Below are 26,223 nucleotides of genomic sequence, written 5' to 3' on the forward strand. Positions count from 1 at the left end.
GTAAGATCTTTGTGGGTAGAGATTGTTTTTGTCCTAGGATCCAGTATCTGGTACAAAGTAGTTGTTTAATAAATGTTTGTTGAATTAAAGGGTATCTATGCAGAAATGTATAAAGCATTGATAATAATCAGGGTAACATTCTAATGCAAGGAGGCAAATTCAGTTGTATAATTGTAACACATTTGGTGGGATGGAAATCAGGACAAAAATATAAGTATGTAGTGGCATACCAGAATAGAATGGAATAAATAAAATCTGACACAGGCATTGTGGAGTAGTGGTGAGAGATTTCAACAATTTGCATATCTGCCCCTTGGTAGAAGTAGAGCAAATGGTACATCCTGACTTGTTTTAATGGAAATTTAATAATTCAAAGTGGGGTGAAAGCAATGGGGGAAACTGATATTCTGGATATGATTATGACCAAAAAAGTGGGGAAAAATCTAATTTCTAAAGGAGAAATGACATACTTTAGGAAATATATTGACCATTCTATCTTCGAATGTGTGATAGAAATGAGGAAAGGAAATCAGAGTCAATCCTGTTCCCTGGATTTGGGGAGACTAGATTGAAAAGAATTCAAAGAAGGGACTGGTAGGATGCTATTAGATCTTAATGACACAAAACTGAGCAACTGTAATTGGGAAGAAAAGGAAAAAAAATGTCTAAGGAGAGCAATATGAATGGATAAGGAGCTCAATAAACAACTTAGATTTCAAAAATACAGGGAAGCAAGGGCAGTCAGCAGGATGACTACAAAAGTGTGTTTCAGTCTTGTAAGAATAAGAATAATGTCAGAAGTGCTGAAGATTAATATGAACTAAAGCTGGAAATAAATGCAAATGACAGCAAAAAGCTTTTAAAGCTATGTTGGGGTCAAGAAGAAGGCCACATAAAGCTTAGCCCAAATCCTATATAAGATGGGATGATGATAATGGATGATCACACAGAAGGTTTAAGTACTCTATTCTTACTTTCCTTCTATCTTCCTTGCTAAGGAATATTATCGTTTGACTAGAGAGCAAAAAACAAAAATAGTTACCAGAAAGTCAGAATCCAAATGGCAAAAGAACATCTAGCTGTTCTTAATGACTTAAGATCACCAGGCTCTGACAAGACGTATCCCAGGATTATGAAAGAAATAGTATTTGATTCTGAATTGTTGACAGTGATCTTTAGAAATCACAGAAAACAAGAGAAGTTTCCCTGGATTGGAAATAGTCAAATATCCAAGTTTACAACAAGAGGGAAAAGACTAGAGTTTTGAAAATATGTGTTTGTGAGCTTGATTTTAATTTCCGAGGAAATTCTATTGTTAAGTGGTCTAGAATACATTGTTAAAGGGATAACTTGCAAGCATGTAGAAAGGAAAGTTACGGTCACTGACCTCCAACATTTTTTTTAATGTATCATGCCACAAACATGTATATGAAAACAATCCTAATGGACAGGTAAACTCAGATCATTTCCAGTGGGTTATCTTGGCCCCAGAAAAGAGATGGTAAAACACATTTCCTACATTTCTGTTGCATTCACTGTTCAGTGCTATCATTTCATTGTTTGGTGTTGCTTAAGTGTTTTTTCTTTCTTTTTTTGTTACGGCAGAGGGCTTGATGGAGGAACACGTTGAAAAATGATGGTGATGAGGCAAAACAAAACAACAGGCTTCAGTAGAACTTAAAGAAAAAATGAATGTGCATGTCTGATGGAAATTTTTTTGAGAGGATTACTAGCCTGATAGATCAGGAAAATGTTATGGACATAGTAGATTTCAGAAAGTCCCTTAGAAAATCTCACAAGTTGAAGAGATATGAGCTAAATGATAGGTTATAGTTGTGTGAACTGTGAACTGGTTGGATAACTGAACTCAAGGCCTAGTGGTTAATGATTGGTACTCACTCAAATGGAGGATCTCTACTGAAAATCCACTGGGATCTATCCTTGACCCTGTGCTGTTCAATGACCTTGATGAAGGTATAGATGACATACTTAGAAAATTTGCAAATAACAAAGCTGACTAATGTAGTCAGTTCATTTTATAGTGGAGTCAGCATCCAGAAATGTCTTAAACAGCTAGAATGGACCAAAAGTAACAAGATCTAACTTAACTTAATGGGGACAAATATTTAATCTTATATTTGTATTAAAAAATACCAAAAACACAAGTTCACTATGGAAGAGGTATAGTTAGACAACAGATGGATGTGGAAAAGATGTGGAGACTTAAGTGGAATGCTCAATATGAGTCAATGGTGTAACATGGAAAAAAAATCTAACAAGGTTTAAAGTTTATATTAAGGGAGAAACATAGTGTTTACAAGAGCTAGAGTGTTGGAGTACTCTGCCCTGGTCAGACCACAGCTATTATTGAAACCTGAATATAGATAGGATGACTTTTAAGACCATCCAACATTTTCAAGGCAGTCAAAAGAAAGAAGTCATGAGGAGGGTGAACTCTTATTCTTGCTATCCACAAACAGCAAGGAGTAGAAGAGATACCTTTAAAAAAGTCATTTGAGGGGGTGGAGCCAAGATGGCAGAGTGAAAGCAGAGACTCACCTGAGCTCTCCCACAAATACCTTTGGATTCCTCTAAAGGGTGAATCTGATCAAATTCTAGAGTGGCAGAATTCACAGGGAGACAACATGTGGCATATTTCCAGTCCAGGACAACCTGGAGGGTGGACAGGAGGGGTCTGCTGCTCCCGACTGGGAGAGGAGCACAATTTAACTGTGCAGACTCGACCACAGCGAGGTCAGAGCAGACCCTAGCAGACTGAATCGCTGGCAGCAGTGGCAATTCCCAGACCTCTCCGTGCAGAAGGGAGGTTTGCAGGAACTGGATGAGAAAGAAGCGCAGTCCGTCACAGAGCCTGCAGTAGCAGTAGCTAGTCCTGAGGCTATCAGCCCACCTTTAAAACTCACCTATTTAAACTTTTGGGAGACGAGATGGCAGGGTATACAGTGAGTTGCTTTCACCTTCCCTTGTTGACCTTGAAATACCCAGAAAATATTGCTCCAGGAAATAGTGGAGCCAGCAGAACAACAGCAGTCTTTTAGCTCTGGTTCTGGAGGCTAGGGGATTAATGGGAAAGCTCCCTCTTGCTGTGGTTGAAGTGGACCAGTTCAGGATGGGAGGCATCCTCAGCAAGCCTCACCTCAGTGGACCAGCAGGAGATCCTGAGCCCCAGGGTGGAGGAGCAGGCAAGTGCCAACATCAGGCACACACTACCTCCAGCTCAGCACCAGGTTAAATACCAGACCACTACAACATCCAACTGCAAGCACCTGAGGCCCCAGCACAGAAATCCAGTAACCAGGCCCGTAACCCCCAGTATAAAAGGTCTGAGACAATGCACCCTGGGCCCCAGAAGCAGAGATCAAATTTAAAAGCCAGAACAAAGGGCAAACAACATGAGCAAGAAGAATAAAAAAAATAATGACCATAGAGAAATATCTTGGTGACAGGGAAGATCAAAACACAAACTCAGAAGAGGACAACATGGTCAAAATATCCACATCTGAAACTTCAGAGGGGAATATGAACTGGTCTCAAGCTCAAAAGGCCTCTTGGAAGAGCTCAAGAAGGATTTTTAAAAGTCAAATAAAAGAGGTGGAAGAAAAATTTAAAAATGCAATTGACAAAATGAGAAAAAAGTACACTAAAGAAAACAACTCCTCAAAAAGTACAATTGGCCAAATAAAAAAGGAAGTACAAAAGCTAACTGAAGAAAATAATTTGTTAGACATTAGAACTGGGTAACTGGAAGCTAATGACTCTATGAGGCATCAAATATCAATCAAACGAAATCAAAAGAATGAAAAAATAGAAGAAAATGTAGAATTCCATATTGGAAAAACAACCAACCTGGAAAATACATCCAGGAGAGACAACTTAAGAATCATTGGTCTACCTGAGAACCATGATAAAAGAAAGAGCCTGGGCAGCATTTTTCAAGAAATCATTAAGGAAAACTGCCCTGAGGTACTAGAATCAGAGGGTAAAATAGCCATCAAAAGAATTCACCAATCACTTCCTGAAAGAGTTCCCAAATTGAAAACACCAAGGAATATTGTAACCAAATTCCAGAATTATCAGATTAAGGAGAAAATACTGTAAGCAGCTAGAAAGAAACAATTCAAATATCATGAAACCACATTCAGGATTAGACAGGACCTTATAGCTTCTACATTAAAAGAGTGGAGGGCTTGAAATATGATATTCTGTAAGGCAAAGGAGCTTGGATTAAAACCAAGGATCAACTACCCAGCAAAACTGAGCATAGTCTTTCAGGGGAGGAGATGGATATTCAATGAAATAGGGGTCTTCCAGATTTTCCTGATGAAAAGACCAGAGCTCAACAGAAAATTTAATCTTCAAACACAAGTCTCAAGAAAGCATAAAAAGGTAAACAGGAGAGGGAGAAAACGAAACAAAGCAAAACATGTTATTCAATCCCTGCATGGGAAGATGATACTTACAGCTCTTGAGAACTGTATCTTTACTGCATCATATAGAAGTGAAATATATAGATAGAGAGGGTGGATTTAAGTTGATTTAGATGCGTTGATAAAAATATGATTGAATGCTGGTAAAAAAGATTGCAATGGAAGAATAGAAAAGGAGGAGGCAGAAAAGGGTAAATTACATCATGTGAAGAGGCACAAACACATTTTAGAGGACAGAGAAAGAAAGGAGGGTGATGAGCATTGTTTGAACTTTACTCTCACAGGATTTGGTTCAAGGAGGGAATAACATACTCAGTTTGGTATAGAAATCTAACTTGCCCTATAGGCAATTGGAGAGGAAAGGGGAAAGAAATGGGAGGGATAGAAGGAAGGGAAGAAGTAGTAAGGGAAAAGGGAAAGAAAAGGCAGGGGGGCTGATAGAAGGGAGGGAAGATTGATGGAGAAAGAGGTCAAAAATATCTGTATAATACTAATGTTAGCTGTGGTTATTGTTATTCATATTATAATAGGATCTCAGAAACCATTTAGTTCAACCGGAATCTCCTCTACAACCTACTTGGCAAGTAATCAGTCATCAAACCCTTTGCTTAAAGATTTCTAGGGAGGGGTAATTCTTTACCTGCAGAGATGACTGGTTCTATCTTTGTCCATGAGCTCTTGAGATCAAAGACCATTTTTTTCCTTTGTGTCACCAATGCTTAGCACAGTGCCCAGCACATAGCAGGTATTTAATAAATGCTTGTTGACTGCCTCTAAGCTAATTAAGTTCAGTTGAATTGAAAAAAGTCATTGGAGAGAGAAAAGAAAGTCACTTCTTTCCGTGGGTCATGGTCAAGGAGGCATATATTAAATTCAGTAGGTCTTGAATTCTACAGAAATGAAAGTTAAATCTAATTACATAAAATTCTAAAAAAAAAAAGTAACTAATGACTTTCCACAAAACCAGCATTGTCCAAAGTGACCACCAGACTGATAGCCCTTTATTTTAGATAACTAATTCTTCCGATGAACACTCAATCATTTGAGATACCAAAGTATATTCTAATATCAAATTCCCCTTTGCACAAAGCTTTCTATGAAATCTGAGTTGGAAATGAGTTAGTTGTTTAGCAGTAGCCGACTATCGTCATTCTGATGAAAGATTAAGGGATGTTAGCTAATTCATATAGGTATTGCTAACTTTCACATATTACTCTTACATCTACACTTTCTATCTCAGTGGCTTGTCTGTTTCCCTGTCTTTGAACTACGAATTTACCCTAAAGTTCAGTCCTTAGCACTCCATTCTATACCAACTACAGTCTCCTTCAGAGAGTCTATCCATCCAGATAATCAACAATCATTTATTGTCAGACACTATGTGTCAGACCCCAAGCTAGGTTCCGGGGACAGAAATCCAAAGGTGAAATAGGCCCCTCCCCCAAGGAATTTAAATTCTATTAGATGTATCACTGTCCTATAAGATAACAAGATTGATTTTTTAAGGGAAAAAATAGCAGGTTAGAACTCATTCTCAAATGAATATTGTCCTATAAGGTGACTTTGTAAGCAATTACCAAATTAATGTAGTGGCTACCTTAGGAGGTTGACCACTTACTCCACTGATGCCTTCACTGCTGAAAAATATAATTAAGATTCTCTTTATTGAAAGCACTAATCCCATTTTCTCAGTGCTATATAGATCATCTAGTGTAGTATAGTATAGTACAGTACAGTATGGTATAGTATGGTATGGTATAGTATGGTACGGTGGGGTATGGTATAGTATAATATAGTGTAGTATAGTATAGTATACTGTGGCATGGTATGGTATGGTACGGTATGATATGGTACAGTACGGTATGGTATAGCATGGTATGGTATGGCATGGCATGGTACAGTATGGCATGGCACAGCATGGTATGGCATGGTATGATATGGCATGGTATGGTATGCTATGCTATGGTACGGTAGGGTACAGTATAGTATAGTATAGCATAGTATAGTACAGTATAGTATAGTATACACATACACACATATACCAAAACATAGTTTTTCTCAGAAACAATTTCCTTATATTTCTGATTTGCACCAGAAATGGGAACTGCCACCTTACCACTAAAAATCGTGTGATACAATATTCATCCCAAATTTAAATCTACTATCTTTGAAGGCAGCCTATTCTATGTTCATATATTTCTAATTGTTGTTATTTAACTACGCAATCTTTAATTCACCTCTTTGCAACTTTTATCCATTATTTCTATTTCTACTCTATTGGGTCATACAGGGTAAAGCCATCACCTCTTCCCTGCAGATACTTCAATCAATCAATCAATGAACAGTTATTAAGTGCTTACTATATGCCAGGCACCGTGTTAAGGGCTGAGCATAGAAAAAGAGGTAAAAGATCATCCTTACTCTCAAGCTGCTTATAGTCTAATGGGAGACAATCTAATCTGTCCACTGTGAGTCATCTCTTCACTAGGCTACATATCCCCATTCCTTTGATCATTCCCTATATGAAATTAATTCGAAGATTTTATTTGTACACTCTTCATTTTGTCATTGTCCTGAACAGAATTAAACCCAGAGTCCTGTCCAGTCAGAGTGGAGTAAATTGGGACTATCATTTCCCTAGTCATGGATATTGTGGCTCTTTTAACAGCTACCTAAAACTGAATTTTTTTTTAACTGCTGAATCTTATCATTCACTCATATTGAGATTGCAATGCATGAAGTACCTGAGTCTTTTTAATGTGAATTTAGCTAATCTTTTCTCACATTATACCTGTGGTTTTTGAACCTAAATTTTAAGACTTTCACATTTATCTCAATTAAATTTTATCTTATCCACTGGAGCCCAATGTTCTAGCTTGTCAAGTGATGTTTGGATCTTTGTCATCCATCATCTTAGCTATACTTGCTTCGTAAAATCCTACATTTCTATTAAAACAAAAACAAAATGAATCAACTACATAAATATAAGGTGGAAAGAATATCCTTACATTATTAGTGATGGGGAAAATGATTTGAGGGTTTTGGTGAATTTCAAATCAATAATCATTAGTGATACATTGCAGTGAATAAAGTTATATAATCTATGGTTGCATTGCTAGAGGTACAGTGTCTAAAAGAAGAGAGAGTATTATCTTGGACTCCACCCTGGTGAGAACAAATCTGATAGATTGTGTTCATTTTTGGGTGTCACATTTTAAGAAGGACACTGAAAAACTGGAGTATATCCAAAGAAGTATGATTCAGGAATGTGAGGGAACTCAACAACTATGCAAAGTAAGAATTGGTTAGAGAAATCAGGGATCTTTAACCTAGAGAAGAGATTTTTAAGGAGAAGTGATAATTATATTTAAGTATTTGAAAGACTGTCATATGGAAGAGGAATTAGATTTGTCCTTCTTGGCATCAGAGAACAAAATTGGGAACAAAGGGCAGAAAACCTATCAGTATTAAAACAACAATAATTGCAGAGGAAATTATCAGAATGGACTCTTTTTGGGTGAGTTCTTCATCCCTGGAGATCAACAAGTTGCATTCAACTAACGGTTTATTGAGGATATTGTATAATGGATTCTTGTTTAATAGGCTAGATGATATGTGAGGTTCCTTCCAACTCTGAGATTCTGTGATTCCGTGTCTAATATGAACTCAGAATATCCACATCCTTTCATATTTTTTCAGTGATGGACTCCCAATAAACCCTTCTATTCACGACATTTAATATCACAGGGAAACTAGTCCTTCATATGCCTGTCTGTTTTGGGAAGCTTCCTGCTCATTTCTTCCTCTTGTTTCATCTTCCTGAAACCTTTCCTGGTTAGGCCTGACTCAATTAGGGACTCATCTAAAATAAAGGGAATATATAGCATAGTGTTTTGTGTTTCTTTTAAAAACAAGATTTTATATAGTGCTGAAGATACACTAGAAAATGGAGAACTGAGGCCATCACTTGCCTTCTTTTTCTAACAATATTAGGTTGTAGGCCTGGTTTTTATTATTATTTTTTTCTTGGCTTAATGTTAGACTTATAGAAGATTAGAGCCAGGAGAAATTTTAGAGATCATCATGTCCTAGAATGTTAAAGCTTAGATGGGAACCTAGACATCCAGCCTGCCTCAATTTGCCTATAAAATATTCTTATCACATTACTGGATTTGCCCTGGCCATAGAGTTATTGCCAAGGGCAAAGAAAGAACCTCCTAAAATGAGCTTCTGTAGCCCTGAATTCATTAATTAACTTGGCCTATGGTCTATACAAAAGGAAGTAGGTGACTAATTACAAAACGAGTACTGGCCCTCCAAAACAATAATCTGAATGATTCGTTTTTAAAAAAGAATCTCTTTTTTCTTTAATTTTAGTCTTTTGCCAAAAATATCTGGATAATTGCTTCGATTCTTCACTTGACCTGGATATAAAGAACCTCTGAGGCCAAGTACATTGTGTTATTTGCCCCAGATGTCTTTTAACCACTCCTAATTGATTGTCCACATGAGTTGTGTGGCTGGTAATGAAATGTAATGACAGAGCAAACATGCCTTAAGTACACTGCTTTACTATTTAACTGGTTTGGCCCAAGTTCATTAGCAGGAATGCCCCTAAGCAGGGAGCTCTAGGTCAATAGCTTTAAAAGGCTAGGTTGTTAACTAACACAAAGAATTTCTCAATGTTGAAAAGGGAGATTGAGGAGGAAAATGGGTAATGTGTCTAATTCAATATAGCAATTGAACCTGAAAGGAGACGGTATGATACAAGCCTGAGCTGTAAGAGTGGTTGAGGATACTAGAGAGTACAGCACTGATGCCATTTTATCCGCTTCCTCTCCCATGTCTTTTGCTCTCAGCTTCCATAGCAGACTAAATTTAGCTTTCAGAATCCAACTTCTCAACTGGGGATGGCTATTTTTAGTGAAGGAGAAAGTTGGCATCTCTTAAAGCCCCACAGGTCAGTTGTGCCTGAAGGATTCCATGCCAGTAGATTAGGGACAGTTAGGTGATGTGGATCCCTGAGGCCATAGAGAGTGCCCTGGTACTTTGTGCAGCAAGGATGAGATCTGTACAGGGGCATTCTCCATTGTCAGGGTTGGGAGAATGATGGAGTGTAATGGGAATGGATTGTGCTGGTGCTTCAGACAAGGGTATCTTATAGAGCCAGATAGCGGGAATGGGTTGGCCTGTTTGTGATTGTTGGGAAAAGTACCATGATTGAAATTGAATCATGTCAATTCAAGCTGTCCAGGAGGAGATGTGGAACTCCAGCACTCACATAGTTGCATCCTGATCCTTTCTTCTTTTTTTTTGGAGGGGGGGGAGACAAAGCAATCAGTGTTAATTGACTTGCCCAAGGTCACACAGCTAATAAGTGTCAAGTGTCTGAGGCCAGATTTGAACCCAGGTCCTCCTGACTCCAGGGCCAGTCCTCTATTTACTGCACCACCTAGCTGCCCCTCCTTTCTCTTTTTTAAACATCATTTTGGTTGGTGAGGATGACCAAGGCGGTCTGTGTTCTGAAATCCATGAATATATTGTTCCATGGCCTATGGAGAAGAGACACCAAAACTGAAGAATAAATGATGATATACAGTTGTAAACAGAGATCTAGCCTCAAGATCCCTACCCAAATTGTACTGAATGAGCTTACATCTAATCCACTGACACAAAGGAAGAGTTGTTCAGTGAGTATATATTGAGATACAACATCCCACTGAATCCCACAATAATAGCGATAGTTCATATTTATGCAATGCTTTGAGGTTTACCAAGTATTTTACATACATTACCTCATTTTATCCTTACAAAAATCATGTCATTTAAATGTTATTATCACAACCATTTTACAGATGAAGAAACTGAGGTTCAGAGGGGTCATAGAATCACTTATGCACAATGCTGAGAAGTAGGTGCTATTAGCATACCCATTTGATATATATAGGAAAACTGAAGCTCAGAGAAAATACGTGACTCACCCAAAGGCATACAGCTAGCAAGCATTTGAGGATGGATTTAAATTCAGATCTTCATCGCTCTAAGTCCTGGACTCCATTCAGTGTTTCACACTCCCCTAAAAGGAGCAGTTCCTTGTCTAAGTGCTCCTTGTAACTACAAATCATATCTAATAAGGCCACTTAAGTCCTACATTATCTTTATTTTTTTGCCATATGGTACCATGTTCTTGCCTTTGTCATATGTCAAGTCAACTAGAATTTTAAAGCGCCTACTATGTCAGGCACTGTGCTAAGAGCTGGAGATACAAAGAAAACAAAACCCAATCCCTGCTTTTAAGGAGTTCACAGGATGAATTGGAGACAATCAACGAATGAAAAGCACCAGAATTAAGGAGGATCAGAAAGGACCTCTGGTCGAAGGTGGGATTTGTTTCAAAGAAGGTTAGATTCCTAAAAGTGTCCAGTTTTTCAGGATTGCTATTGTATCAGGCAAAAAGCTTGTATTTTCTTATCCTTGTGAGCTGGTCAAAAGTAGGGCTCACAAAGAAAAAGAATGTATTAACCAGATGTTAATCTTATTTTCAGAGGGATTTCCCACAAGGGAATAGACAAATTTGACCACTATTGCATTTTAACAGCTACAGTTGTAATATCAAAATGTAGGCCATGGGCTGACGTACAATAGCATGGGGATTTCCAATTCAGGCCAATCAGTTAATTAGCACAATGGTGCTAGGAGTAAAGTGATCACAACTAGGAGCTAAAACAAAAGTTGTACTTAAAAGGTTGGTATAGAATGAAAGCAACCACAATCCCTCTCTTTCTAGATCGGTAATTCTCTGTAAATACCTTTATACTGTACCACAAATGATGTTTGAAAAATCAATTCTTTTCACTAGACAAAAAAAAATTAAGAAAAGCAATGACATTTTCGTTTTGCTTCGGTGTGAGAAAAATCACTTAGTTCTCCCAGGTAATTGAAGATGAAGTGAAACCTCAGGGTAATGCATCTGAAAAAAAATAATTTGGTACTTTAGCAAACGATCAGAAACACACCCAAGGCATTTCTCTTCTGTATGAGAAGAAAAACGGCAATCCTATGTAGTGCAATGGAAAGAGTGTTCTGATCAGAGGTTCTGATCTTAAGTCCAAGGGCCACTACTCAAGAGCCATATGACTATGGACTAGTCGTTTCACCTCCAGGAATCTTGGGAACTCTTCAGTAAAATAGGGATCATAATACATGCATCACAATCTCACAGTATTGTTGTGAAGAGAGTGCTTTGCGGAGAGTGATGTTAGTAATTACAACAGATGGTGTAATATAGGGGAAAGGATGTTGAACCTGGAATCGTGGGATCTCAGTTTGAATCCTGGCTCTTATAACCTGTGCGACTTTCGGCAAGTAACTTGACATCTCTGGGCCTCAGTCTCTTTCTCTGTAAAGTGAGGGGGGAAGACTAAAGGACTTCTGATGAATCTCTCAACTCTGTTCCCTTGATAATAACTTCTACCTCCCCTAATGGGCAAATCATCTGTGACTCCTTGGCTGAAAGTACTCCTGATGTGGAAACTCCCTTCAGCAATGAAGATTGACTGGACTTGGAGTCAGGAAGACCTGAGTGGAAATCCATTTACTAGTTCGGTGACCCTGGGGAAGTTGCTTAACCTTTGTCTGCCTTGGTTTCGTCATCTATGAGATCAGGACAATAATAGCACCTACCACGCAAGGTGGTTGTGAGGACAAAATGAAATAATACTTCTAAAGTGCTTTGCAAACCCTAGAACACTATATAAATGCTAGCTTAATTATTACTACCACAACTGCTTTTGTTACTGTCATGGTTATTCTAACTCTCGGTGACTTAGCGCGTAAGTTCTTAGGAGCTGCCACAAAGTGTTTGTTCTCGTTCAGTCATTTCCGTCCCGTCTGCCTCGTCATGACCCCATTTGGGGTTTTCTGGGCAAAGATACTGGAGGGCTTTCGCCATTTCCTTCTCCAGCTCCTTTTACAGATGAGGAAACAGAGGCAAACAAGGTTAAGGGGCTTGCCCAGGGTCACACAGCTAGTATGTGTCTGAGGCCAGATTTGAACTCAGGGCTTCCTGACTCTAGTCCCAGCACTCTATCCACTATGCCACCTAGCTGATATGTATATATATATATATATATACACACACACACATACATACACACACACATATATATACACATACATACATACATATATATACACATATATATGCACACACGTCTATATATACATATATACACACATATGTGTGTGTATATATATAAATATATATACATATGCACACACACACACACACACACACACACACACATATATATATATATATATATATATATATACATATCATGCAGCTAGTAAGTATTTGAGGCTGGATTTAAATTCAGAGCTTCATTTCTTTAAATCCTGGACTCTATTCAATGCTCCACAAATATACACACACACATAGATATATGTGTGTACATATACATATATATACACACACATACATACATATATATGTATATATACATACATATATATATACATATACACACATATGTATGTATATATGTATGTGTATGCTTGTATGTGTGTAAAAGTATATGTATGGATATGCATATGTATATATTCTAAATAATTATATATTAATTAATATCTATATATAATTATCATATATTATTGTTGTTACTATTTTACTTTATTTTTTATGGTTATTTCATCTCTCACTGACTTAGTACATTAGTCCTTAGCAGCTGCCAGAAAGGCATAGAGATTAAGGCGCTCACATAAGGTCTCATAGTGTCTGAGGCAGAATTTTACATTCAGAGCTTTCTAAATACAAGACCAATTCTTTTCCTGCTAGACCTGGCTTCCTCTACATCAGAAATAAAAAAGCACACATTTTTTATTTAGTAGACTATGTTTCCACAATAATAGTGAATATTTCTCAACCACACTTTATATATTTCCCATCAACCTATAATACAGTATTCTGCACAGAGGAGTCACTTAATTTATGTGTTCAATTGAATTGAATGCTTAGCCTTCCTAGACATTTAAAAGAAGGGCTTTGGTATGAGACAGTATAGAATAATTTTAAATGCTAGTAAAAATGGTATCAAATTAATCGCTAGGTTTAGGAAAGTAGGAGGAAAAAAGAACAGCATTTTAACTACGGTATTGAAGTACAATACGAATTTCATTCATTATGTCTTATAAATCCCATTACCAAGTTCCATGCTTCCGTTTACTTCACTAACACTGAATGAAGGCTGGGTTGCTAGGCATTCGACCTGAAAATGCATCATTATACTAATTCTGGTCTAAAGCCTGTGGGCAAGATCCGTTAAGTCATTATGAAGGAATAAACCAGATATTCATGGTGTTGAACATAAGGATTTACATCATTTTCCCGTCCATGTCTTGATTAACGGCTCCGTTTGGGAGAATGCTTAGTAAAGTATCAAGGAGAATTAGGTTGTCATAGGGAGATGTAATACTAATGCTAGACTATTTACAAGAAATTGGAAAATGACTCCAATTACCCGAATGTGGATTTTTCTCTGCCAGAAGGACACAGGAGAGGTTTATTTTATGAAATAGAGGAATCACAAAACTGAATTTTTCCTTTGGACATTTCATGCTCTCTACTTTTGGCCAAAAAACCCGAAAATAAATTAATGATTTCTTATGATGGACACTCAATGGTGTTTGATGTTATTGGTTTTGTTTTAACTATATTTCTCTAATTGGTACAATTCTTTTGAAATGATTTCATATCTGGGTTGTTGTTTACCTGGGTTGAACTTTATTGATGGAAAGGGCTATCAAGGCTATAAGTCTGTGCTTGAAGCCTGGAGCTTGAAGAAATCTCAGAGATTATTTAGTGTCCTTCCTTTCATTTTGGCCAAGGTAACTCAGGTTCTAAGTAACCTGGAATGAAGGTGAAGAAGTAGACTAGAATCGGTTTGATCATCGACTCTGTGTGACTCTGGGAAATTCTGCCAGCCATTCCCTGCTTCATTTTCTGTCCCTGTGTTGGGAAGCCAATCACCACAATTCTGGTTTTTTTAGGAAGTTATTATAGAGCTTATCAGTAAAGGCCAATACATCTACTTCTTTTCACAGCCTGGAAGACTAAGGGAATTTTTGGCAGCAATTATGGGAATTGGCTGGTGTATAAAGGAGTGAAAATATTAAATGGATTCAGATTTGGGAAGAGTTAATGGTCAATATGAAATAGTAATATATGGAATAGAAAGCAGATGGGATTGTTTGCTTGTTTTTTCCCTAGTCACAGAGAGTAAGAACACCGGTGAATTCCAGCAGTATCCTCAGAACTGGTAGGAAAGGGGAAGAAAGTGTTTTGTGTTTATTGGATTCCCTTTTTTATCAGAAGAAGAAAAAAGGAAGCCTATTTAGATTCTCTGTAGGGAAGAGGACTGAATGTGAAACTATTCAAACCTAATTCCCCTTCTGGATAAGAGTTAAAGGAGAAATTACCAAGTAGATACATAGGGTATATCAGAGGAATCATGAAGTAAATGACTCAGGATGGCTTGTTTCATCGATTCTATCTTCTGTCTTTCTTCCTCAAACCTCTCCCCACTCCGATCCGGGCCTCCGTGTAGCTGTTAAAGTGATTTTCCTAAATCATGGGTCTGATCGTGTCATTGACCTACTTAGTGAACTTGGGTGCCCCTCATCTCATCCAGACTCAAATGTAATGTCCCATGTTTGTCATTTAAAGCTCTTGAGACCTTGCCTCTTCCTGCCTTTCATTCTATTCCCTTACACCTACTCTAAGATCTAGCCATACCACACAACCTACTATTCCTCTTACACGGCATCCCAAGCTCTGTCTCCGTACAGGCATTGAACCCGAGTTCAGATTCACCTCTGCTACTTACTAGCTGTGGGATCTTGGGCAAGTCATTGAATTTCTATCTGCCTCATTTTCTTACCATAAAATGGGGTTAATATTAGTACTTGCCACCTAGGATTGTTATGAGTATAAAATGAGATAATATTTATAAAATGCTTTGCAAACTTTAAATGACAGTACAAATAGTAGTTATTAGGGGCAGCCAGGTGGTGCAGTGAATACACAGTACCAGCCCTGGAATCAGGAGGACCTGAGTTCAAATTTGGCCTCAGACGCTGGACACACTTACTAGCTGTGTGACCTTGGGCAAGTCACTTAACCCCAATTGCCCTGCCTTCCCCCCTCAAAAAACCCCCAAACATTATATTAAATTAAATTATATTAAAAAAACAAAATTACATTATGGTTATTGTTTTTATTATTAATAATCATTATTATTTTGCATTGATTGTTCCCTATACCTGGAATGCTCTTATTCCCAACTTTCAATTCTTAGAATTTCCTTCATTGAAGTTCAAGTTTCAGCACTAACTCCTCTCAGAGGCTTTTCCTAGTCCCCTCAGCTATCTCCTCTAAGATTAGCTTCCATTTATTCTTTGTTTATCTTGTATATTTTCCAATTTTCATATATATATACATATATATATATAGTATATACTCTCTTGTTTAGATAGATGGCTAGATAGATAAATGGATCAATAGACAGATACATAAATACATAGACTCCCCTCCATGAGGGTAGGTATTATTTTTGTTTTGTTTTGTTTTTTATCTCCATTGTTTAGCACAGTCCTTGGCACATAGTAAATGCATAATAAGTACTTGTGGATTGACTTTTTCACATGTACTCTCCCCTTTCCAACTAATTAGAACATAAGGTATGGCTACGTGCATAGAGAGATCACTGGAGAAATCAGGCTGTGACTTGCTACTGAAGGAAGTAGGAAAAAGGTCACCAGTATATTTAGACTCCTTTAAACAGTCTAGTATTTGTATATGCAGAAAACAGGGAAGCATGATGGGTCGAGGTTAAAAAATAATTTCCTCATCATAGCTTCACACAATTCCCTTTCCATTTGAGAAAGTAGAGCCCTATGAAACTTACATTTGTTTGGGGAGGGGGCATGATAAGAAAAAAGAATTAAAATGATAAAAAAAAGAAAGTTGAGTGGTGGAAATCAGTGGAGACAATGGGGCAGAAAGAAGTAAAAAGATGCCCTGGGATTCTAGCCTTAACACCTACTTGCTTCTGGTGTGTCCTAGTGGTGGGTAAGTTCTCCATAGACACTGATTTAACAGAGCTATAGCCTTGCTGGAGGAAGATTTACTAACCAAAAAACTCAGATGATCAAGGCGGGGGTTGGCTAAAGAAGCGGCTGATAGAGTTATAGGCCTCTGCTGTCAGGCTAAGATTTAATCCAGCATCTCTGACAGATAGTGAACAGTTGGTAGAAACACAATAACACAAATAGAAAACACTAGGTATCTGAATACTTATGTCCCATTTACCACCCCTTTGAATGTTCACTATTCCTACTGAAGATACTCATTTCTGAGATAGGGAGCTCCACGTTCTGGTTGTGGGCAGGGTTCAATCGTCCCTTTTATTTTCATGTGTCACTGTGACCACTCTTTTAATGAACTGATCAAAGACACTGAACCTAAACGTTCTGGGAATAGTTCTGCTTCCAGCTCAGCGCCTTCAGTCATTATCCTGAGAAGCAAATCCTTGTGCAGAGACAGCCTAGCAACTGTTCCTGCAGCTACTACAGCCAACTGAAGACTCAGAAAAGAAAATTAACTGAGTGTTTGGTACTGTCAAATGGTTCAATATCAGAAATGGATATGATTTTATCAGTGGAAATGACAATAAAGTAGCATTACAATTTGCTTTGCCTTTACACCCTACCTAAAGGTCACAAGACTTTCCCATCTAACTTATAGCTAAAACCTTCCATATTCATTGTCTCCCCATTTAGAATGAAAGCTTTCTGAAAGCAGGGCTGTCTTGTTCTTCTCTCTGTATGCCTAGTATTGAACATGGTCCTTTGAACATAATGAAAATACTTACGAAAAGCTATGTTCATTTCTTCATTCATCGGACTATTTAATTAAATACCTGTGCTTTGTACTGAACAAAGATAGAAGCACTCATTTTTTTATCTGGCCACTTTCATGGATTTTTTTAAAAAGCTTTTTATAAGATTTTGTGGTTATTATGATGAATTTGTGAGGCAGATCTCTATCTGATGGGCCCAGCAGGAAGCAAGTGCCATGGGCTGTCCTTATCTCAAATTTCCCTGAAAATTCAGAGATTCCAAGTTCCTTTCCACAGGGAAGGTAATAGAGGATTTGTCTCAAGCCAGGAGGGAAAAAAGGGCCTTATCATCTCCCCTGCCATAACCCCATATGTATACCCAGAAATCAACATTTGTTCTGTCAATATACCATAAAACCAGTGGGCCCATCATCTGGCCTAGAGCTACACCCTTAAGACTATCAGGTCTTTCCATCCACTAATACATCCTAAATGCATTGTCTTAGAATGCGAGAATGGGCTTTCTTGTTTTTTCTGTTTGTATCCCAAACACTTAATGTAGTGCTTGATACATAATGAGCACTTAATGATTTTTTATTTCTTCATTTATTCAAGTATTATGCTATTGTTGCTAAGATATTCAGTGATTGCACCCACAGGTACAAGGTTGGAGAATAGATGGCCTAGGGGAAAAGAAAGTACATTTGGCCTGACCCTGTCAATATGATTTGAAAATCATTGGGGTGGGAACATGAATGAGATTTTGGCCAATGTGTCAGCTACCTCCCATATGCAACAGTGTTGGCTTATACAGACATTTTGTATGGTACATTGACTTTAGCCTGGAGGGTTTGGGAGCAGCTGTATACCAAGAAAGTTGTCACCAGGACTCTATTGCTTTTAAATTTTAATATTTTGTTATTCTTAACTTGACAAACACCAAGAAACATAAACATATTTCCATACAAAAAGAGAAATTATGTATGGAACTATGAATTTCTGTTATATATACACCCTTCATATTAAAAAAAAAGGAAAACATAAAAATTCAGCATAATCATTTCAAAGCTGTGCTGCTAGTCTGTGTCTCCCTCTGAACTTCTTTCTGTTCTCTTATATGCATTTTTAAATGCTTCAATGATACTTTTCTTCTTTTTTACTTTAACACTGACCTCACTCCTTGTCTCAAATCTCACTTCAATTTTAAACTCTACCTTGTAACAAATAAGCATATTCAAAGAAAACAAATCCACACATTGGCTAGGTCCAAACAAATATATCTTATAATGAACCTTTGGTCCATCACCTATCAGAAAATGGGTAGCATACTTCATAATTTGCCCTCTGAAATCATGAATGAGCATCAAATTAGTTACTAAAGTCTTAAAAATGTTATAGTCAATGTACTGCTTGTTCTTGTTTGAATCATTTCACTCTGCATCATGCAATTCTCTCTAAGTTTTTTTTTCTTTTTCTTAATCCTTTTCATCATTTCTAAGAGTATAATAGCAATTTATTATATCTATATTTTACAATTTATTTAATCATTCCCTATTTTGTGGGCATCCTCTTGGTTTCCATTTCTTTGCTACAAGAAAAATTGCAATGAAGGTTTTTTTTTTAAATACAGATGAGTCCTTTCCCTCTTTCTTCTATCTCCTCAGGTATATGGCTCATAAAAGTATCATTGAGTCAATGGGTTTGCACAGTTCAGTGTTTTTTGAGGTATAGTAGCAGTATGCTTTCCAGAAAGACTGAGCCAGTTAACAGCTACACCAACAATGCATTAGCAAGCCTATCCTCCCGAGTTCCCTATAGCAATTATCATTTTTCCTTTTTCCTCATCTTATCTGATGGATATGAAGTAAAACCTCAGGATTGCTTTGATCTGCATTTTTCTTGTTATTGGTTTAGAGCATTTGTTGGTAGTTCGGCTTTTGAAGGCTTGAATATCTCCCCTTGACAAGTGCCTATTCATAGCATTTGACTATTTATCTACTGTGGAAAGCCTATTGCTTTTGCAGTAGAACATTTACTGATAGTGTGGCTCATTACCCCTATACAAAATTGGAGTTTTTGACTTTCAAGTAGATAAAACTGATATGTTCTTAGACTTTGCATGTGGGACTTAATTTCCAGTAAAAACTGACAATAATCTATAGACAAATTCTGACTAGCATTATGTTGGATGCTGTCTGCCAGAGATGGGGAGCAGCACTAGCCAGTTACTATTTGCATCGTTATCCAGGAAAATTATTGTGGTTGGAAATCTCATTTCCTATGGGCTGTATGAAGACCGTACTATGGCAATATCCATAGAAGGGGAGAAGTTATCTGTGCTAATCAGGAAGGAGGGCAAATAAAAGTGCAGTTGAGATTTGGGGACTTTCTCAAGAGGCTATTCTGTCAGAATATGTGAATTTTGTTGAAATGACATTTATTGCCTTGGTCGTCTGGATGGTTCATGGCAGGTGCAATTGTAAGATGAAAAACAAAGAAATATCATGGAAGACAAGAAGTAAGAGAATGATTCGTTAGGACTCAGACTTCTTTCTCAGGAAAGCATCTTGCTGTTGAAAGAACAGCAGAATTCAGCACTATAGACAATAGTATTTCACTTTGTTGTGTATGATCCCACACACGCTAACAGGAAGATGTTGGCGAGACCCAAGGTAGCTTGACCCTTTTATATGATAATACTTCATGATGATTTTGGATACCTGGATCAGGAAAGAAACCTAAGGATCTTATGAAACAGATTTTACTGACCAAAGAGGATAGTAGAGGTCTTCAAGAACTGTGAGACTTGTGCTCTGGTTCAAGGGAAAATGCCACCAACTCATACTGTATCTCTGAAACATATATGTCCTAGCAAATTTTGTGAGCTTATGTATATAGACATACTCTATGTTTTTATTGGATAGAGATAGGAAAAATGTATCTCATAGACATAAGTGTATCTCGTCAGGAATAAGAAAGTTTTTCTAGTCGTTAAGTCATGTGATAAATGTCTGCATATGAGTTTTTTTTCAGGGGGATGGATAGGTAAGGGGGCGATCAATTCACTTTGACAAAGATAGGACTTAGGGAATAAAAACTACTCAAAGGGATATTGACTTTGAGAGGAATCGAGAAGTCTAGAACAATCCAGAGAAATATTTGCTCTTTTAGGATAAGTTACAACCTTTGTGTTTTAACTGCATGCTGCACCCTCTGGCCATGTAAAAGATTCAATGGAATCAACATGTGGCTTTTCAAGTATATACATATCATAGAACAATATTGTGAGAACCAAATAAGTTCAAATGACATAATATATGTAAAGCCCTTTCCAAACTTAAAAGTACCATAAAAATGTTAGCTATTGTTAGAATGAGTACCAGTGATGTTATTGTGGTTGTATTCCGATTCATTTGTTATGCACAGTCGCTAAATGTGATAATACCTAATGCTATGCACAAACTATTACCATATATACATATAACACTTAGTTTATAAATATTTATAAGTAAGTATATTTTAAAAGTGTTATGCATTACATGAGACAATGTTTTGGTTTAAATGTATGCGCTCTTATCAGATATTCTTTTGAATTTAAGGATTCTGTCTGCAGCAAATGCTTATGTTTACTACATGCCATTATAATGTGACTGTGTAGAGTACAGTTGGTATTATTATCTGCCACTTTGCTTTATGTTTCTTTGTGCTGTTTAACACGATACTAATGATATATGTTGCTTATGCTTAAGGGTATCCCATGTCATTTTCCAGTATTGCAAACAATTTACTTCAGGGAGGACATAGAGAGTCCAAGCTGTGATTTGTTGCTGTAGGGCAGTGGGGCAAAGGTCACCAGACTTGTTTCAGTCTTCTCTGAATAGCACAGGCACTTGCAATTTGTATGGAATAGTGGAGTCCAGTAGGAGGAGTTTTAAAAGCAGCTTCCTCACTGGAGTTTCACAGGAATAACTGGAAAAGAAGGCTGCAAAATTAAAGAAAAAGTCCTAGGACTAGAAGGGCTCTTACAGGTCATTCATTCCAGTCCCCTACCTGATGCATGAATTTGCTCTACAATATCCATGACAGGTGCTTAGACAGCTTCAACCCGAACATATAATAGTAAGAAATAATGATAATAGCTAGCACTTATATAGTACCTACTATGTGCTAGGCACTGTGAGAAGTACTTTACAAATATCGTTACACTTGATGCTCACAAGCTTGGGAGTTTAAGTGCTTTTATCATCTCCATTTTACAGCTGAAGAAACTGAGGCAAACAGAGGTAAAGTTGCTTGCCCGAGGTCACACAGCTAGTAAGTGTCTGAGGAGTGATTTGAGCTCAGAATTTCCTGACTCCAGCCCAGTGCACTATCTACTGAGCCACCTGTCTCAGTTCTAGATTCTCTGTAACATTTCTAGTGATGGGGAGTTCACAATCCATTTCGCTTTTGAACTGCTCTGATGACACAACTATGCCAGGATGAGGCCAAATCCACCTTTCTTCAGTGTCTACCCTTTGGTCCTAATTCTGCCTAAAGAGTTTAAACCCAGGTCTTAAAGGTCTGTCCATGCGGAAGAACGATTAGGAGATAAATGTCACCTTCCATTTAAGTCTTCTCTTTTCTAGGCTGAACATCCCCAGATCTCTCATCTAGCTTTCAGGAGATAGTTTCAAGTTCTCTCTCTATCCACTCCAGTTTGTTAATGTTTCTTATAAAATACGTTGCCAATAAATGACCACAATAATCCAGATGTGATCTGACCAGTCCAGAGTAGAGAAGGATTATTTCTTACTTGTACCTTGACATCATGTTTCTTTTAATACAATTTGACGTTAACTTTTTTTTTAAGATTTATGTCATTGTTGAAAACTTTATCTTCACTTAAAAGTGTTTTCAGTATCAAAAACTCAACATGTTCAAAATGGAATTTACTGTTTTCCCCTTCTAAATCCAACCCTGTAAATTCCCGTCTTTCCAACCACCCAGGATTGCAACCTGAGTCATCTTCATTTTTGGTTATTACCTTTTCATCGTTCCATATATCTTAGTTTCCAAAGTTCTGTCAACTCTACCTCCACAAGAGCTATCATATCTGTCCCTATCCCTTTCCTCATATAGCCAATACCCTGATTCAGGATCCTGTAACCTCTTGCCTGAATAATAACCTCCTACTTGATCTCAATCATTCAACCAAATACCATCCCCCCCCACCAAAAAAAAAAACCACAACAAAGCAAAACATTTCTTAAAGGTTTACTATGTACTGGGGCTAGAAAGAAAGGCTTGAAAACAATCAAACAAGACTATCCCTACCTTCAAGGGGCTCACATTTAAATGGGGGAGAGGGGAATACTATGTAAATAACCAGGTTGTGTGATTGTGTGTGTGGTTTGTCCTTCATTCTCTAAGAGGACCATGACATCAGGGAGATGACAGCATGACTTGCAATTAATTTTGATTTGAGTTGAGTGAGGGCTGTGCAAGGTCACTAGCCTCACTTTCTCCTCCAGAGCCATCTGGGTCTAGTGGCCTGATATTCACCAGGAAGACTGGAGGTGGCCCAGGATACACTGGGAGACCCTGGCCCCTTTAGGGTAAGGTCTTTTCAGGTTCTCACTTTGAGTGAGGCAACACCCATTCAGTGAATAGGCCTCTTTAAGAAGTTAGTCAAGGGATGGCCCTTTAATAAAAAAAAAAAAATCAAACTAGGATACATATATGATGTGTACAGAGTAGATGAGAAATAATCTCAATAGTTATTCCAAACTAGGGGAACCTGGAAAAGCCTCTTATAGAAATAGGATTTTAATATAAGACTTAGAAGAAGTAAAAGAAATTAAGAAGCAACGGTAAAGAGGGAGAACATTCCAAACCTGGGGAATAGCCAATGCAAAGGCATAGAGAAAGGAGACAGAGTGTTATGTTTGTACAACTGGAAGTAGGTCAGTTTGATCACAGAGTGTTTGGAAGGAAGTAGAGTGCGAGCGTATGCTTCTTTTAGTATTTCCTCTTTTCAATCCACCCTCCACAAACCAAATAAGATAAACTTCCCAAGAAACAGGTCTGGCCACGTCACTTGGTCAGCACAAAAATCTCCAATGTCTCCCTATTATTGCCATCTAGAATGTATCTTTGGCATTGGCACTTTTGTTATTATATTATTGCATCTTGTTATTATATTATGGCATTTAACAAACTCCACATTCTGTCTCCTATTCATAGGGGTGTATAAAGCATGGGCTAGCATGCCCCAGAGGAGTATTGTTCTTCCATTTAAAGGAAGGATCAATAGCCATGCTTTCCCAGAAGCAAGCCGGCACCCTGCAATATACACAATTTATGGAATATTGTTGTTCAGTCATTTTCATTTGTGTCTGACTCTTTGTAACCCCATTTGGGCTTTTCTTGGCAAAGATGCTGGAGTGGTTTATCATTTCCTTCTCCAGCTCATTTTACAGATGAAGAAATGGTGGCAAACAGGCTTAAGTGACCTGCCCAGGGTCACATAGCTAGGAAGTGTCTGAGGCCAGATCTGAGCTCAGGAAGATGGGTCTTCTTGACTCCAGGCCTGGTACTTCCTCTATCCTCTGTCACCCAGCTGCCCTATGTGGATTGTGGAGATTTATAAATATGTTGCTAATGGAAGAACCGATGATAATGCTTGTCCCAGAGTGTGCTGACACATCTAGGTGCACCCCACTCTTGCTTAATATACCACTATGTTCCCATTTACCTTTGTAGACTTTTCACATTCCTTCACTTCATATACTCTACATTCCAGCCAAACTGACCCGCCTATTCTCTGAACCCAACATTTCATCTTCTTCTTCCATGTGTTCACCCAGGCTCGCATTTATCACTGAAATATATTTCTAACAGTTGGACAAATCTAACAGAGAGATAAGAACAAGAGAAATTCTAAAAGTAACCACATTGTTCAACTTCAAACTTATTATGAATTCATTTAATAATTTATTCATTTTCACCTCCACTCCTCAGAAGCCTTAGCTTCATGAAAGGTTAAGCAGCTCAATTGCTACTTCCTATTCAAAGGCTCTCCTGATCCTGTCAATTGATAAAGTCCTCTACTTTCTCAAACTCTTTTGTATTTCCTTATATGTACACATGCTAAGTTCACCTGAAAGAACATTAGCTCCTTGAGCAAAATTACTTTTCATTTTTTATGGGATGAAAACATCTCCTGTATCTTGAACAATGCCTTGCCTATATTATTGTTGTTTTTGTTGTTGTTGTTCAGCATTTTTCAGTCATGGATTGATTCTTGGTGACCCCATTTGAGTTTTTCTTGGCAAAGATACTGGAGTGGTTTGCCATTTCCTTCTCCAACTCATTTTAAAGAGGAGGAACTGAGGCAAACAAGATTAAGTGTGCCCAGGGTCGCAAGGCTAGTAAACATCTGAGGCTGGATTTGAACTCAGGAAAATTAGTCTTTCTCATGCCAGGCCTGTAATTCTATCAACTGTGCCACCTAGGTGCCCCACTCCTGCCACCTGCTTCCTCCCACCTTGCCTGTAGCGGGTCTTCTGAAACTTTTTCCACTCACAACCCCTTTATTCCTGAGAAATTTTTACACAATCCTAGGTATATAAAATAGGTATTCACATAAAAAAATTATTGATAATAAATCACAAAGAAATTTATTTTAAAACAGTTCTTTGGTATACATATAATTTTACCATTTATTAAAGGGGAAAGCAAATTTTCATGTTAATGGCAGAAGTAAGTTTAGGGCCATTTTGGAAATTGTAGGATATTCTGTCCTAATCCTAAGCCAAAATTCACTTAATGATTTTGTATGTACAGTAAAAACACTGCAATTCATAACATACGATAGTCTCGATTCTGAGCCCAGGTGTTTCTGGCAACATTCGCTGGTGTTGCATGGTGTGACAGAATGCACAGGGCAAAGTGTACATGTTGTGTGTTTAGAACCAAGCTCTGTCAGAAATACCTCAGATTCATTATGAGTTTGATTTTGAATCAATTTTTGGTCATTGCACATTGAGAAACTTTTTACTGTTAACAAATTTTTTGTGACCCCCATGTTTTTGTGACCCAACCCACAATTTAAGAATCACTGGAGGCTGATATAAAGTACTTAATAGATGTTTTTTGTATTAAATTAAATTAACTTACAATGAGTTTGAAGTCCAACAGTGTGTTTAATTTGAGATTTTCCTTTATATTTATCTCTGTGTTAGATTTTTCCAACTCTGAGAAAGAGACCACCATAGATTTGTTTTTTTGTTTGTTTTGTTTTTATTCTGCTCATTATTTCTGCTATAAGCCAAAAATCCTTCCATTTTGTTCTTATCTAAATTCATCTCTCAACGTTCTGATGTGTCTTTTAAGCCATCCTGCTGTGGATCCCTGCTCTTTTGATAATTCACAGGGTTCTGTGCTTCACCAGGAGTTGGTTCAATTTCCTTAGTCTCATTTATTCCCTTTTAGACGTCCTGTTACACATCTCCACTAATCATTTTAATTTCTTCCCTGTTGATTTATATGTTGATATATATCTTTGTGCTCTAGGTTTCTAACTGAGTTTTCTTCCTCCTAAGATCTTTGATGGTTTTAATCTCTCCCCCTTATATTCAGCTGTTACTCACTTTCTGATGTCTTCCCACTTTATGACGGATTCTTCCCCACTCTTCCCCAAGGCTGAATTTTCACTCTGACTGGTCTCAGCCTCCTCACAACTTTAGGGAATTTGTAAATTCTGGTTAAGCAAGACTGACTCCAGCTGGATACTAGTCTCTTTCTATGTGCAATGCAGCTCCACATGCTGGCCCCCTGTCCGATTCTTTAGTTCTCTGGAGGGGCTGAGTTGTAGTCTGCTCTTTGTAGGATTAGAG

General features: G+C 37.7%; 1 pseudogene; it reads right to left on the reverse strand.

Annotated features, from left to right (window-relative positions):
• Window positions 1–25,251, reverse strand: part of LOC118829667 — a 110,288-nt pseudogene extending 85,037 nt beyond the window's left edge.
• Between the last annotated feature and the right edge of the window lie 972 nt (window positions 25,252–26,223).

The sequence above is a fragment of the Trichosurus vulpecula genome, chromosome 8 (genome assembly GCF_011100635.1).
Source record: "Trichosurus vulpecula isolate mTriVul1 chromosome 8, mTriVul1.pri, whole genome shotgun sequence".
NCBI classification, from domain to species: domain Eukaryota; kingdom Metazoa; phylum Chordata; class Mammalia; order Diprotodontia; family Phalangeridae; genus Trichosurus; species Trichosurus vulpecula.